General features: G+C 41.5%; 1 protein-coding gene across 7 annotated transcripts in view; it reads left to right on the forward strand.

Annotated features, from left to right (window-relative positions):
- SEMA3F (semaphorin 3F) overlaps positions 1-16,771 on the forward strand; it is a 123,758-nt gene that overhangs the window by 30,464 nt on the left and 76,523 nt on the right. The window lies entirely within an intron of this gene.

Consider the following 16,771-nt stretch of genomic DNA (forward strand, 5'->3'; position numbering starts at 1 on the left):
CAGAACATGAGAATAGGCTCTCCGCTTGTTCCAACTGTGTGTGCGTAAAACCTGTTCTCACATTCTGCCTAAAGGCACAGAGGATGTGATCCTACTCTTAACTGAATGCATGGGGGAAGACAGCTAGTGTTGGATTTGTATTAGGGAAACATATGTTAAAATCCCTAGTTATCCATGAAGCTCATTCTGTAGCCTATTTGAGAAACCACTGAATCTTACCTACTTGACCTGGTTGCTGTGATGAAGAAAGAACCCCGAATATATTATTTTGGGATCTTTGGAGGACGAATGGGGTACAAGTGTAATAAGCCACAGCAATGAGAACAATTTGTAGTGGAGGGAATTTAAAATCCGAAGTTTAAGCCCTACTTCTCTCATGGTCTTTCAAGTGCCATATTAGGGAAAGAGTGTTTCCTCCCAGCCTGACTTTTGTCAAATCTGTAAGGATATGCCTTAAAGCTAGGAACAAGCAAGAAAACAAACAAAAAACCCTGCAGGATCTGAATTCCTCATGGGACTGAAGTGGACGACATGTTTATCTGGAAGCCAAATTCTTTTTTGCTTTCAAGGGTTGAAAGGAAATTTGGGAGGGGAAGAAACTGGTGGAAAATACTGGAAATGTCTGAGTGATTTATTGAAGGCAATTAAGCATGGAGAATTTGTTTTCTCTAGGCAAAATAATAGTGTATACCCAGTGAGGAGTTCCTTCCTGAAGGGGCCAATGGACAACGTATGAAAAGAGGAAGGCCTCAATACAGTGGTACCTCTAGTTACGGACTCGATCCGTTCCGGGGTGCTGTTTGCACTCTAAAAAGTCCACAACTAGAGCGCCGCTTCTGCGCATGCGTGCATGTGTGGTGAAATCCGGAAGTGTTCATGTTCCATGTTCGTGTGCTGAAAAAAACGCAACTGGAGACTGACATAACAAGAGGTACGACTGTATACAGATTAGGATTTGCAGCCAAAGATCCTTTCAAGAGTGCCATCTCTTTGACTCACTATGTATCATACAATATTACCCCCCAAAAAGCAGGTTACTTGGAAAGGGCTCACAAAAATTGGCTCTGTTTGTAGCTCTTGGAACTCTTCCCAGCCATACCTTCCTTGAGTATTTCCACATCAACCTTGAGTGTTTTTTCCTGTCAGGAATGTGTCCTTGAACTCTGATATTTTTATTTGATTTATTTTAATATTTGTTTTTTGCTTTTCCAACAAAGAGGCTCACAATAATCACCATAGCATTGAAAATTTACACTAAAATGTGAAAAACTTTCTATAAATAAAAAGCAAAACAAAACACACATTCATCCATTTATCTGATTCAGTACAAGGTCATAGTGATTCAAAATAAATAGCTGCTGAACACCAGCCCTGTGCCACTTGACATACATATGACTCTGGGGGTTTGAGCCCTGGTCTTTTGCACTGGGACCTGGTTCTTCTGTCCCTTCATTTTTCAACAATTTTTTTCTTATAGTTTGGCTAGGTGTTCTCGAAAGGGCTGTGTCAATAAGACTCCATCCATCCATCCATCATCTTAATGTGCCCCGAGGCAAATTTTGGCCATAGACCAGTGCCCCAAGTATTTTAATTACCCAGCAGCACCCCTACTAAGTTTGTAGCACTAAGGTTTAAATGCAAAACCATCCAAGTGTGCTTTAATATGTATTGGGTGTTGTGGAGAGAGATGTCTGGAAAGCTGGTCTTAAACAGTCTGGAGCAGTGCTTAAGAATAAAAATAAAAAAGGTGCAAGAACTCACCATGAAGTTGTTACAGTAAGTTGCCGGGCGACTTGGGGCAGCCCTGAACAGGTGCCCATTTGACAACAGCTGCGTTCATCGCTCATGGAGGTGCTAAAAAACATGGCAGTCTGCCTCCCTAGCTGGTTTGGAGGTCACCCCTGGTTCTGGTGCAAGTCAAATTAATGTGCCCCACCTCCCTTATTTTCTTAGATTCAGAAAGATGGCTAGGGCAGGTTGGAAAGCCCTTGCGCAAACGTGTGTGCGCGCATGCAACGGTAGGGGCCTGTATGGAAAGCTTAAAGCCTGCCACCATTACATAGGAGACAGACTGAAGAAAAGGAAATATGAACTGGCCCCACCCCATTGCTTGACCAATCATGGCTAGGAGTGACTAGGAGCTACGTGGAGTCATAGATCTAAAGAAAGTGTAGACTCGCACTACCTGGCCAGCTTCCATTTTGACTTGAAATGCTTGTTTTGGGTTTCTCAAAAGTAATTAAAGGCAGTTATTAAGAAGTGGAGGGAGTGCCGGCCCACCTGAGAGGTGCTGGAACTGCGTTTGGTGCACTCGGCCTGAAAAACAGCACTGGTCTGAGGTAGCCAGGTTGTTTAGCTTAGGTGCAATGACTGCATAGGGCTCTCTCATTGAGAGAGCTTAGAACAGAGAAGGCAGTTTGTGCATTTTCACACGTCCCCCTGTTATCAAAATGCACTTTGTCATTATGGGATCAAGAGCATAACCTGACCACAGTAACTTTGTTTTGGTCCTGCAGGGTTTGGTTTGGATATATTCCCATGCTGCTGACTGCTTACTTTCAGTACATACAGACATCCTGGGATCAGGACTGTTTGTCTTTTATGTTAAGAAGGCAGGCAGCTGTGCATCCCTGAAGAAACTGTCATTCAGTGTGTGATTTAAAAGTGATTGGGAACTCATGATAAGTCTGAGATTTTGAAATGGCAAGGATTTTGCAAAAATAAAAGCAACCCCTTCCACTCTCCCCCAATCCAAAAGAAATCAGCAAAAGAAATTAGCAAGGTGTCCATGGTGAGTGGGTAAATATGCGCATAATCAGCCCATATTTTTAAAAGGAAATCGGCTCTGATAATGAAGGAGGAGGGGTGAGACAGTGGCCAACACAACAGACATTTATTCACACAATAGTGAAGGAACACTTTGGAAAGATTAGTGCTTGATTAATGAGGTACAAACCTTCACATGAAGAAACTGAAAAGCACAGTAATCAAGGCAGGCTGGATAATAAAATGTGGTAAAGGTAAAGGTAAAGGTACCCCTGCCCGTACGGGCCAGTCTTGCCAGACTCTGGGGTTGTGCGCCCATCTCACTCAAGAGGCCAGGGGCCAGCGCTGTCCGAAGACACCTCCGGGTCACGTGGCCAGCGTGACATCGCTGCTCTGGTGAGCCAGAGCCGCACACGGAAACGCCATTTACCTTCCCGCTGGTAAGCGGTCCCTATTTATCTACTTGCACCCGGAGGTGCTTTCGAACTGCTAGGTTGGCAGTGTTGTGTAAATTGTGTAAAAATTATTCACTGGTATATACGTTGAGCTTCCAGGGGATCTCTCTCTGTAGGCTCATATTGTAAGCATTTTTCTGCTTTGTTCGTCCTCATAAGGTGCAAACCTTTGCTTATTTGTTTTTTGCAACCCCACTGAAACAAAAATCAAAAGAACTTAGGCCCAAACAACTGGATTTCCCAGCAATGAATTCCATTGGCTTGCTAGTTCAAAATCACTTCTGCAGTTCTGTACACACTTACTTGGGAGTAAGCTCCGTTGAAACAGTGTAACTTACTCCTGAGTAAAATGCATATGATTTCATTGTTAACCTAATATCTCTTCAGAAACGTAGCATTAGAAACTAGTCCTCTTTCATATTTAATTTTCATGCTCCAGCAGTCTAATTACACTCATGCTAGGTAGAATGTTAAAGTTGTTTTTGTGGCATTGTATTCTATTAGTTTATGAAGGTTTCCTTTACAAAGATTATTCATTTGGTAAGAAGCCACTGAAGTGTTTGGGCCATGGTAGTGTGCTTTGCCCTAGAGAGTTCAGAGTTCCATGATGGATGAAGATGATTATGAGTCTAGATAGGTTTTGCATCTTTAGTCTGAAGTTTTTCAGGAAATAATGTGCTCTATGTTTTCTTCGCATTTCTCATTGAACTTGAGTTTTATGAAGGTGAGTTTTTATCTTAAACAAGCTAAACATCTAGAATGTGTGTGTTTAAAGACCCCTAAATGCGCCTGAGGACACTGCAAAGAGCTTCCTCCAGTTTTCCTCAAGCACTATAAGCTATTTGGCTCCTACTGTGATTCAAAATCAACCTCTGACTTGATTTGTTCTGAATTTCCTTGAGGGAGCTGGGTGATCACAGAAGAAAGTGTTCCTCTATTTGAATAAGAAGTGGTTTGCATTCAAAAACACTTGAGCAAAGAGTCAAATAGGTTCTTTGGTTTCCTACCACCTGTGAATTAGTTAAATAGGAAAAGAGCTTGGCTCAGGGCCAGTGGGTCTCTCATTACTTGTAATTAGCTTAATTACATCATAAATAGCCCATCAAGGGATAGGAAGCCAAGCTCAAACAAATCAGCAATTCTGCTTTTATAAGGCAACCCACATGGCACTTTGATCAAACCAATAACAACAAATGAGCTAAATGGGGCAAGAGACAACCCCACAGCATGGGCCTTTGTCTCTGTCACAGCGTGCGTCTCCTAGTCCCTACCTTTGCTTCATGCTGGAGGTGCCTCTCTTTAGTCTGATGGAAGTATTCCATTAGCTTCAGTACATTCTTGAAGTGATGGTTTTTGCTTTAGAGAGGATCTGTTGTTCCAGAGTGAAAGGTAAGGTGATTCCAAGAAAACAATATTTTTTAAAGTATTGTGTCTTCAAACAACACCTGATTCATAGGTGCTGGAGTTAATTTATGTGTAGATTTCCAGAAGTTGTTACCAGCCTTTTAAAAATACCTTATTATTGGAGCAAGAAATCACTTGCTGAATGGGAATTAATTTTTCTTCTCTTCTCTTACCTGGCAGTGGCTATTCCCATAGAGACTGAGAATGCTTATATTGGTGAACCATTGGTATGATGTAACTGGGTCTTTTCTGTGCTGTACATTGGATTTTCTTCATTCTTGCCATGTTTAAGAACCTATTTGCATTATGAGAAACAATAAAAGTTTAAATAGGGTACACGTATTTCCAAACACAAAGTTGATACATCCCTTTATGGCCCCTCAGCATGTCCCCCTGCAAGTGTTTTCACGGGCTCATTTGTATTTCACACTTTATGCATTTCCTCCAGGTTTAAAGACTCTTTTGAGTTTGTGGCTCTGAAGTATAGACTGACCCTTTGGCAGTAAATAATCTAGTCTGTACTCCCTTCTGCACTGGAAATCCGTGAAGCTCTACATTTTTAAAGAAACAAGCAACTAAATAAATGCTCTAGTCAGCAATGGAATCCTTCAGAAAATCCCTTTCTTTAAATCAATAATTGTCTCTTGCGTCTCTGTGCATGTTTACTGTAAATATTTCTGTGAGTCAGAATACTCTATCTAACAGTGTTATAACCATAAGATGATTTATAAACATTTATTGGACTGTAAAGGAGATGGTAAGAGAAGGAAAGATGTAATATAAACAAGTATATAAATGCCTATGTTCACCTTGGCTACTGACTTCATGTACCCATAATTGGCTTAGTTTGTAATGCAGAACTATAGCTTAATGTTATGAGGCTTTCCCTGACCTATAAGACTGGACAGTTTTATATGTCTAAATTTCTGTTTTATTTCGTTTTATATTGCTTTTCTGCTGGTTTTAGGTTGTGTTTTTGTTATATTTTAATATATGGGTTTTTTTAGACTGTACTGCTTAGCGATTTTTGAAATATCAAGCAGTATATAAATACATAAACATAACCACAGCAAACCGCAGGCTCACACACTCTCCCTTCCCTTCTTTGGAGAAACCGCAAGGAGGAGACAGAAAACCTCTGCTTCCATTTTAGATTATCACCATTTAACGCTATATAAAACTATGGTTAATCTTAACTATGGGCAGTGAAAACAAGCCAACTTCATAAAAAATGGTTTGAAGCTTGCTTGTTTCCACTAACCATAATTAAGATTAACCACAGTTTATCTGGGTTCAGACATCATGACAAGCTATGAAAAAATCTGAAGTGGAAGCAAAGCTTCTGAATGCCACATCAAAGCTGTGCTGGAGGAGGAGGAGTATTGTAAGTCAAAAGGCTCACTGTGGTTTGTCCTCATAAGAATAAACTATGGTTTAGCTGCAGCATTATGTGCACATGCAAGCAATGCTAACAGTTGGTGGCACTTTTTATCTTGTTGCATGAGGAGTGGAAATTGTAATATTTGAGTAAACATCACAATTTCCCTCCTTTCCTTAGTTATTGAAATGCTTCATTCAACTATAGCCTGTGCGGATTTAATCTCCCTGTCCTTCATATCACACTCATTTAAAAAGGCATCCCCCCTAATTTTTTTAATCCATAATCCCCTGAATTATTTTCCAAAGTCCTATGCTCTTTGAAACACTGATATATCCGACCCCAGATCATAGACTAGTACATATAAAACATTCACAAAATTCAACATTTTCCAAAACCCTTTTTCATTTATATTTTGGTCTTGCAGCATCTCTCTGTGCATGGTTATAAATAAACAGTTACCTATATACCAAACTGTATAATAGGCATATTTATTTTAAATCCTGCCTTTCTGTTTAAAAGCTTCCGGGAAGGGATCTACAATGCAAACAACAAAATCAGATCTCTCTCTGTGTGAGAGAGATACTCTTTGTAGAGTACACATGAGCCTTATTAAGACATTCAATTTCATGTAAAAAATAATGCATGAAGAGTTGGAATTGGCATCATGCCCAGTGGTTCTGAATTCCACATATTCAAGTTCCTCTTGACACAGGGGCCTACATGCACACACAAACTTGCATAGACACTTTTCATATGATCTGTACTCTCTATTTTTAAAAGTGTATGGCTCTTGCATAAAGGTAAAGGTAAAGGTACCCCTGCCCGTACGGGCCAGTCATGTCCGACTCTAGGGTTGTGCGCCCATCTCACTTAAGAGGCCGGGGGCCAGCGCTGTCCGGAGACACTTCCGGGTCACGTGGCCAGCGTGATGAAGCTGCTCTGGTGAGCCAGCACCAGCGCAGCACATGGAAACACCGTTTACCTTCCCGCTATAAAGCGATACCTATTTATCTACTTGCACTTAGGGGTGCTTTCGAACTGCTAGGTGGGCAGTAGCTGGGACCGAAAGACGGGACCTCACCCCACTGTGGGGATTCGAACCGCCGACCAGTCCTAGGCACTGAGGTTTTACCCACAGCGCCACCCACTGTGACTCATGCATAGGAAACCTATATGTGACCATGAATTGCAGGAGGTCTTCCATGCATTCATATTTCAACACAAGCAATATTTTCATTGGGCTAAACACACACACACACACTCTATGTGTGTTTTCTACATGGTGGATCACTAACACTTTCTTTACACATCACATTTTTAGCATACCTTACATTCTATAATGTTTAGGATCTAAAAACAAATCATTTAAACATGTTTGCTATTTTGATATGGGTACATGCTGCAGGGATTCCCTGATTGATCAAGATTCCTTGCATTTCCAGGTTTGTAATCACATTCACCACAGTGGGTTTCCAAGCAGATACTAGCTGGGCCTTTTGTTGCTAATTTTGAGATCATTGAGGCCACCTGCAATTTTGTGCACCAATTTTGTTTGTTGTTTTTGAACAATTTCTTAAAAAACATTTTTTGCATCTCAGCCACTCTGCAATAGCTGTAGGTGAGCATCAAGTAAAGTTGTATGAATGGCTAATTGTCGTTGATGAAGGTTTAACATCTGCTGGTAAAATCCTTGGCTGAGTAAAGTTTAAGTAAACTTTAAAAACTTACATTTTTTCACCTTTTACAGCAGTAACAATACACCTCTTCTATGAGAGTGACAAATTAAAAACTATTTGTCTATTGATTTTTTAAAAAATGTTATTGGCATCCTTGTGTCAGATTGAAAGAGAACAAAATAACTAGGTTTTTGATCACTCCTTGATTTGTTTCTCTTCCCTCCCTACAGACATTTTATATCTGAATTTACCTTGTACTTGATTAGTTGTAGCCCAGCCCAGAAAGTAGCCCAGCCTTCTTCTGTGTATTCTGATTGACAAGCCGAAGTGTTTGCTGAGGTCATCTTTGGTTGCTTATGGAGCATTTCAATATAAACCTAGCGGCTGGAGGTCTGGCAAGACACTTCTGTAAGTTTCAAGAAAATATGCTTTTAATAAATATCTATAATGGTACTTACTTACGTAAACTGATACCAAAAGTGTGCTTGGCGTTTGGTAACTGTTGAAATACCTGGAAGATGACTGAAAGAGATGTGTTTCACAGACTGAGATCGCATAGTCACCAGAATTACAAAAAGCATCCCTGGCCACTGCTACCACAAGCATGCCCAGTTAACACCAAGTTCAGGAGCACACACATGACTCTTTATTTCTAACATTTTTAAAAAAATCAGTCCCAAATGATCAAGATTGGATCTCAACACTTTATAATGATACAAACCCTCTTGAAATTATTGGAGGTTGGTTGTTTTTAGAAAATTACTAAAACACTAAGGCTGTAAAATACCTAAACGTTTTTGTCATTTTGAAAAGTGACTTATTTCACAGTACAGCAGCAATTTGAAATCTGTTCTGAACTGTGGAAGACCAGCACAATCGTGATGCTGGATTGTGGCCCATGTAAAATCTGAATGATGTAATTGCATAATTATGGATACACACACACACACACACACACAAAAGTATTTTGGGAAGCTGCACAGTTTGAATGCATTTTGAAGCCGAGTGACATTTTTCCTCTTATAATCCTAACAATAAAGTATGAATTGTTAGCTATACAGTGGTACCTCGGGATACATACGCTTCAGGTTACATACGCTTCAGATTATAGACTCCGCTAACCCGGGAATAGTACCTCAGGTTAAGAACTTTGCCTCAGGATGAGAACAGAAAACGTGCTCCAGCGGCACGGTGGCAGCGGGACCCCCCATTAGCTAAAGTGCTTCAGGTTAAGAACCGTTTCAGGTTAAGAACGGACCTCCGGAACGAATTAAGTACTTAACCCGAGATACCACTGTAATTTCTATCTATGCTTCCTTTCTAGAGCATCTACATCTGCTAGATACTGTAGGTCATGGGTAGGCAAACTAAGGCCCAGTGGCTGGATCCGGCCCAATCCCCTTCTTAATCTGGTCTGCAGACAGTGCAGGAATCAATGTGTTTTTACATGAATAGAATGTGTGCTTTTATTTAAAATGCATCTCTGGGTTATTTGTGGGGCATAGGAATTCGTTCATATTTTTTTTCCAAAATATAGTCCGGCCTCCCACAAGGTCTAAGGGACAGTGGACCAGCCCCCTGCTGAAAAAGTTTGCTGACCCCTGCTGTGGGTAAATCAAAATAAAGAACTAAGGCTCTCAGGTTTACAATCTAAAACAATGTATAAACAAGAGAAAGAGAGTGGAGGGAAAAGGCAAAGAAGGGAGAACAACTGGACAATGCCATCATGAATTGATTATTTTTATTTAATTCTTTGCTCCTGCTCCATTAGCCATATCAGCATCAGTGGTTTATTTCTCCCCTCCCTACCTCAGTATAAGGAAGGGCCAAAGTATCTGAAGTGTGCATGCACATGAAAGCTTATACCCAGAACAAACTTGGTCTCTAAGGTGCTACTGGACAATTTCTTATTTATTTCGAAGGGGCAAAAGGTTCTTTTTCAGAAGGAGGCATTTGTTATGTAATTTTTCGTAAGAGACTGGCAGGAGCCCAGAGGAGTGGTGGGATGTGCGGACAGAGAAGAGAGAGAGAGGAGAACGATCTGGGGGAAGGGGCCAGTGATTTGTGGGATTCTGTGCCACCCATGAGGCGGTTGCCAGCAGTGGTGGAAAAAGGGGAATGAGAGCAGGAGACTGGTCATCAGGAGTAAGGGGGAAAGGAGCAGGAGCTGAGGGAAGAGCTGCAAGGGATCCTGGAATCTGTAGATCAGGGGTCAGCAAACTTTTTCAGCGGGGGCTGCTCCCCTGTCCCTCAGACCTTGTGGGGGGCCAGACTATTTTTTTGGGGGGGATAAGCAAATTCCTATGCCCCACAAATGACCCAGAGATGCATTTTAAATAAAAGGACACATTCTACTCATGTAAAAACACGCTGATTCCTGGACTGTGTGCGGGCTGGATTTAGAAGGCTATCCTGCCCCTAGGCCTTAGTTTGCCTGTAGCTCCTTCAGCCAAGGGGTTTTAAGGAGAGATGGGGGGCATGAATACTCTGTTGCTCCAACTTTCTGAGACTGGCACAGATCCCCAGTTGTAGTTTGCTTAGATCGCTAATTAGTGAGGAGCTTTATTGTATATCACTTGCATGTTAGGAGCTGATGTAACCAAGTGCCTTCATCAATAAAGAATTATGAAAGCTAGCCACTTGTCCTCATTGGTCCGGGGTGCAGGTTGGTTCAATTGTGATTAAATAGTGTATACAGCCTGCTTAAATAATAAATAGGTTTTGGATGGGGTGGCCAGGAGAGTGCTTGCACTACCTTTAATGCCTTTAATGGGCTTCTATCCTTGGTGTCTAATCATGGTGGCTAAATAGGTGTTCTCCTGGACAGCTCACACCACATCTTGCTATGAGGAAGGAACCCCTTGCTCAGAGAGAGGCAGGGGAGAGGGGAAATAACATCACTGGTTGGGTGTTCAGCTGGTAGCTGGCAGGCAGGCAATTAGGCAACTGCTGCCCAAGACAGTTTGAGCTTGTCTTATTATAGTGGCAGCCCTGATCGGAGATGGAGCAACCACCCATCAATCTTTCATCCTCTGGCTCATGACAGCATATTGTCTGACTGCATAATGTCCCTCCATATAAAATAAATATATCCTCACCTACAGCATGTCAAGAGAAGAGTAAGTAAGTTTCTTCCTGCCTGGCATCTAGTTTTCTATGAGGATGAAGGAGTATTCCATTGTATGAGTCCTCACATGCAATCTGAAGTGATACAGTCCAGGCACGGGGTTTATCACTTCGTCTACTCTTTTGTGAGGACTAGTCTTAGATTCTTTAGGAAAAACAGAAACTGATCTGCGATCAGAAGGTCAAATAGATATAATCCAGTGCAGAGGCAAAAGTAACACTAAGAGGCTGTTATAGATACTTTGTAAAACACACGCACATCAGCATTACCAACACAACTACCATTCTTCAGCTGATAGACCTCTTGTTTTTATAGTCTTGGTACACTTTTGCTCATCAAACCGTGAATTTATACCAGGTTTAAAAGCCAAGAGTTAGCAACTAAAACAGCAAATGAGTTTTTGAACCATGGGGGCCTGACCATATTCTCAGAAAAGCTGCCATATCCCAAACCATCCTCAAAACCAAAGGGCAGAGGTTGACCTCCTTGCTGAATCGTTGCCAAGGTCTCTGTGGGACAAACTGAGTATCAGTGCTACTCATTTACCGCAAAACAGACTATTGAAGATCCTTGTGTACTGTTAGACTGAGACTTGATAGAAACCTTTGCATTCGTTTTCCCACTCTAAAAACCATTGCATGCATTTTTGTTTCCTGAGAAAGGAAGTGCACACTGAGGTTCCCCTTAAGCCCATCATGCCACAAGAGCATTGCACTGCTTGCCTTTACATTGCCATGACAACAGTCGCCATTGGGAAACGCAGGCTGGACTGCACATCGGTCAAGACTGAATGATACTGCTCCCCCAATCCAAGATTATTACTTTTCATACTTGGATTGTGTTGGTCCATTGGTTGGGCTGTTCCTGGCAGTGCCTACTAATTTTGCACTAAAGCAGTAAGTGGGCTAGTGTAGCAGTGAAGATCCTACCCCACACAACGCTGATTCTGGACTCTAATTCTTCTGTTTGATTATTTTGTGTAGCCTTGGCTGAGTCATGCTATCTGCCAGAACCTAAATGAAATAGGGCAAAATATGACTGACCCTCCCATTTTCTGAGCTAATTCTAGTGTATTGGACATAGAAATCTTTATGCTACATGTATATGCAAAGCTCTGCAAAGTCCAGCCTTTAGGTAGCCTACAGGCTTGAAGTTGAACTTGTAATGGCTCTGCAAGCTGAGTCACCTATGCATGTGTCCAGAGATACCCATATTGAAACAGTGTCATGAGTAAAGCCGCTTGAGTACAGCACTTTGCAGTTAGCTGCAATATCATTATAGAATTATGAACTCTTGGCTCTTGCTATATTTAGGAATACTAGAAAGATCAGGTGCACTGTATCCAGAGAAGAGTTAAAATCATCTGCCTTACACTATTGGATGAACATGGAGGAAGCATCTTATTGTTCTGTTTGAGTATTATCTACTATTATTAGTATGCTTCTGAATTTTTAATAGACTGCCCTTAGTGTCTGAACAATTTGTCTATAGCCCAGGCAAACCACTTCAGCATTATCCAGTAATTTTGAAATGGCAGCCTTTGTTCAGTCTGTAATAGGGTGCAGCTATTATAGCATGCCAATTGTAAAACAAAGCCCCAGTTTTTAGTGTCTGTTACTTTGGCCTGTGACCAGGGATGGATATTGTTATGTCAGTGCCATGATTCCTTTGGTTGCAAGAGAGATATTTGCTCCAGTGACAGCCCTCTGGGTAGTAGAGGGGGAGAGAAAAGGGGATGGGAAAAAGAGGAAAATGGTGGTCCCATCCACTTAGGGTTGTGGCCATGGCCCACGACAGATTACTCCAATGGAATGTGGTCCTCAGCAGAATCTGGTTCTCAATCACTGTAGTAGCCAGAGGCTAACTAGACGTGACACAAAGGCACATGTAAGTGAGCCCCAAACACATGGTTTTTAAAAAACCACTTCAGGAGGGGGAAATTTGGAGTGAAGGTCTTGAGGGAAGGGCATGTCACTTAACCATTTTCTTGCTTTTTTTTTTTTAATGACCTCTTCTTGAAGCAGTTTATTTTATTTTAAAGGAATTGGAAGTTTATGCTCAGCTGACAGAACATGAGACTCTTAATCTCAGGGTCGTGGGTTTGAGCCTCACTTTGGGTGAAAGATTCCTGCGTTGCATGGGATGGATAAGACTATCCTTGTGGTCCCTTCCTATTCCACAATTCTGTGCTTTTAATTGCAGTTAGCCACTTAGATGTGAAACATTAACTATACTCTTCTCTTCTACACACCTGCCATGGAGTGAAAGATCTAGAAAGCATGAAGCAGAATTTTAAACATATATTACTAGGCATTGGGGAAAAATTCTTCTAAAGAATCCAAGTGAGCTTCCCACAACAAAGAGTCTTATAGGTATCACAGGGATCTTTGTCATTCTTACATCTTTAGAATGTGATGAAATATTCTCAGTTATGCAGCTTTCCTAAGGGAAGTCATAATTCCTTGCCCATTCCATAATTCTGTGGCTTAGTAGTTGCTTTCTCTTCTCCTTTCAGTTGACATATCTTCAGCTTTCTTTCCTGTCCATGTCTTGGCAGGCTTCATTTGTCATGCTCTTCTTAATATTTCCCTCCCTGTAAGACTTAGCATTTCCCCCTTGTAGGTCTTCCTGTCTTCAGGAGACTCCTAATCAACCTCAGCTGGGGGAGGTGATGGACTCTTGATTGCAATAACAGAGTAGCTGCTTCAGTCCATTCATCCCCATTATGTGGCAAACTTGTTATCTCAAAGGAAAGAGACACATTTCCTGTCTGCTGTACCCCCCCCCCCAACAACTTGGCAGGCCCCAGTCTGGCCTCTCTCACATGATCCCAGCATGCAGCTACTGTGGCTGCAGTTTTTATATGAAAAGGCTCAACACTGAATACACAGAGCATTCAAACTAGAGATGCTTAATGTGTGCAGTTTCCTATCCTGTGGCCCTATTCTACTTTGCAATGCTTATCTTGCAAAGTCAATGAGAATTTTGTGGGGGGCAGAGTGCGTTCTCTCTCTCTCTCTCTCTCTCTCTCTCTCTCTGTGTGTGTGTGTGTGTGTGTGTGTGTTTTCTCTCCTCTCTCCCATTATGATAAGCTGTTCTAACACTGAAGTTGAGGGATAAATAACATTAGGTAGGTAGGTAGCATGGTTTTTCACTAAGAGCAGGTGTTTCCACTGGACAAAGAGACTCATATTTTCCAATTACAGAAACTGCTTTCTTGAAAGCCCAAGAAAGTATAGACTGTTAATCCCTGTGATTAACATTTCCATGTGTACAGCTCTAGCCTCCCAACAAAGACATACACAGGGACTTGCTATGCCCTGCAAAAAACCTGCTGCCCTGAGGAGTTTTTTCAGGAAACATGCCACATCTGCTGATCTTCAGCATAGAACTCTGAGAGAAACATAGTATATGAAGGCCCAGTATCACCATGATACTTTCCTGGCTTAGAAACTTAAGTACGTTGTTAAATGACTGGCAGTTCCCATACACCTGGGATTTGGGGTGAGGGGCGGGAGGAGGAATGTGTTACAGGCAAATTTGAGATACCTTTCATATTGCAAATAAAATACTGGGGCAGATTCATAGAATTGCTATAATCTCAGTGTTTTATTTCTTGACTTCCATCAGCCTCACTCTACCTGACCCTTAGTTCCTTCCTCTGGTTTCTCTCATTCATTCTCAGGCATCTTCTGCCTTTCCTAATGAAGCTGATTATCTTTTGTCTCTTCTTTAGTTATTCACCTCTGTCTGACACTTCCCCTTACTTCCCTGCAAGATACTCAAATAGGAACAATAATCTGAACCAATCCTCAGGAGAAAGCTGCCATTAAGGACGTGTGCCTTCTAGGTTGTGAAGTATGGCACTGGTTACTCTGTTGGCATTTCAATTAAATTCAGTCACCCAGGTTAGAAAAGAAAAGAAAAGACAAGGAAAGGAAAGCCGACCCCATCCCACACACACACACAAATCAGCACAGTTCCTGCTGACAGGAACACTGGGAAGTGGTTATTGAATATAAACACACTGTGTAATTTACATGTTAATTATGTTGAATGTGCTACAAGGCCGTAATTAGAAACTAATTGGGTGAGAGCACATGTAATTGGTTTTGCTGGCATAGCGGACATTCTCATGATGCACCTGGGAAGTCTTCATAGTCCAAAGGGGGAATTAATTCCTGTTGTCTGCTGTGTCAGTCTCCTGTGTGCAGATACCTTTAAAAACAAAAGAGCAGTACTGCCTATATAAGCCGGTCTGTCTCTCTGTCTCTCTGTGGGTGAGTGTCTCTGTATCTCTCTGTGTGTCTGTGTGTGCATGTGTGTTTTTTTAAAAATCAACATACTTTGTTTATCAATACAAACTGGCTGAATTATTGACAAAAGTGTCTCCCAGATGTGTCTCGTGGCAGGAATTTAACCATTAATTAAACCATTTTACCTGTGATCTAAATCCAGAACAGTTATTTGTTTTAGCTCAAGCCAAAGTAGTTTGTTTAGTCAAGCCAAAGTAGTTTCGTGTCCATATAATGCTGGGACAGGGAACTCCTGTTTCACAGCATGAATTTCAAATAATGACTGGATTCTTAACCTTACCAAAACAAACAAACAAACAAACACGGCTGTTCAAAAATGCCTACTACTTATTTGCATATATGAATGTATTCAAAGATATGCAGTTTTTCATTTCTCGGTCTCAAGGCTGTGCTAAAAGATACATTTAGCGCTAGGAACAAGTTTAGATTCATTTAATGCCATCAGTATGTGAGGTGTACGGGACGGCAGAGAAAGCGCATGAACCCCTCCCAAAGATTTGCAATCTAATTAAAGTTTGTAAATACCCCAGGAACTGAGGGATTGACAAATTGAAAGCCAAAGTAGCACAGAATAGACTATGCCAACCTGGTTACTTGGTTGGACACCTCCTTGATGAGCATTGTAGTCCAAACCATTTGGAGGACACTACATTGATGAAGGCTGGTACTGAAGATACTTTGGAGCAACAGAGAACATTTAGTCACTCCAAGCCTTAGCACCACAAAATCCATGAAGATCTCCTCCAAACTTTCTTCTGTACTGAGTTGTGCTTCTTGAATTATATACAGAGGCACTGACACTCTTAAAAATACTGTCATCCATATTGACAAAATATTGTCACTGCTTAGGGTTGTTTGTGTAGTCAGACCAGCTCTAATGACATACAGTACATGTGGCCATAAGGCTGCAGGCAATATGAAACTTAAAGCTTTGCTAGCAAAATAACTTTTGAAGAGGGATTTATAGGAAAGGGGAACAGCTTGATAGTTGTTTTGCACTTTCGGATTGGCCTCTTTAAGGAGATTATATGAACCTGTACCTGTATTTCACAGGATCTGGTTGCCCAGATAACTGAATCCATTAGGAGGAACCCAGGCTCATGTCCACAGAGTCATTTGGGGAATGTTACTATTGCTTTACAGTACTTCCACATGCAGCAGCTTATAGGATTGCTTCAGGAAACAATGCTGTAAGGGGGGATATGACTGAATAAAGCTCATGGAGCAGGGAAGTCTGTTCCAAGCACTGGAAGCAGTCTGAGAGAAGGAAGTGGGGGGAATGAGACAAATGACAAATAAGTCAGAAAATGCATACAAAGGACCCTGCTGCATCAGACCTAAAGTCCAACTAGTTCAGCATTTGGTTCCCACAGTGGACAGAAGCCCACAAGCAGGGAATGATATCAATAGATGATGAAAACAAATGAAGGAGGTGAGGGGAAAGCCCTGGCCAGACTATGCTTAAGGTGCCCATTCAAGTAGCAGAATTTCCATCAGGATGGATGCTTTTGATTTTTGAGAACCAGCCCAAGTAGCGGGTGAATTGACTTCAATGCTGAATGTGTTAGTGCTACTTTGTAGACTATTCTCAAATGATGTTCAGAACAACTGGAATATGAATGTTTTCAATGTCCAGTAGAAACTGG

Source organism: Podarcis gaigeae (assembly GCF_964106915.1).
Source record: "Podarcis gaigeae genome assembly, chromosome: 2".
In the NCBI taxonomy this organism is placed as follows: Eukaryota; Metazoa; Chordata; class Lepidosauria; order Squamata; family Lacertidae; genus Podarcis; species Podarcis gaigeae.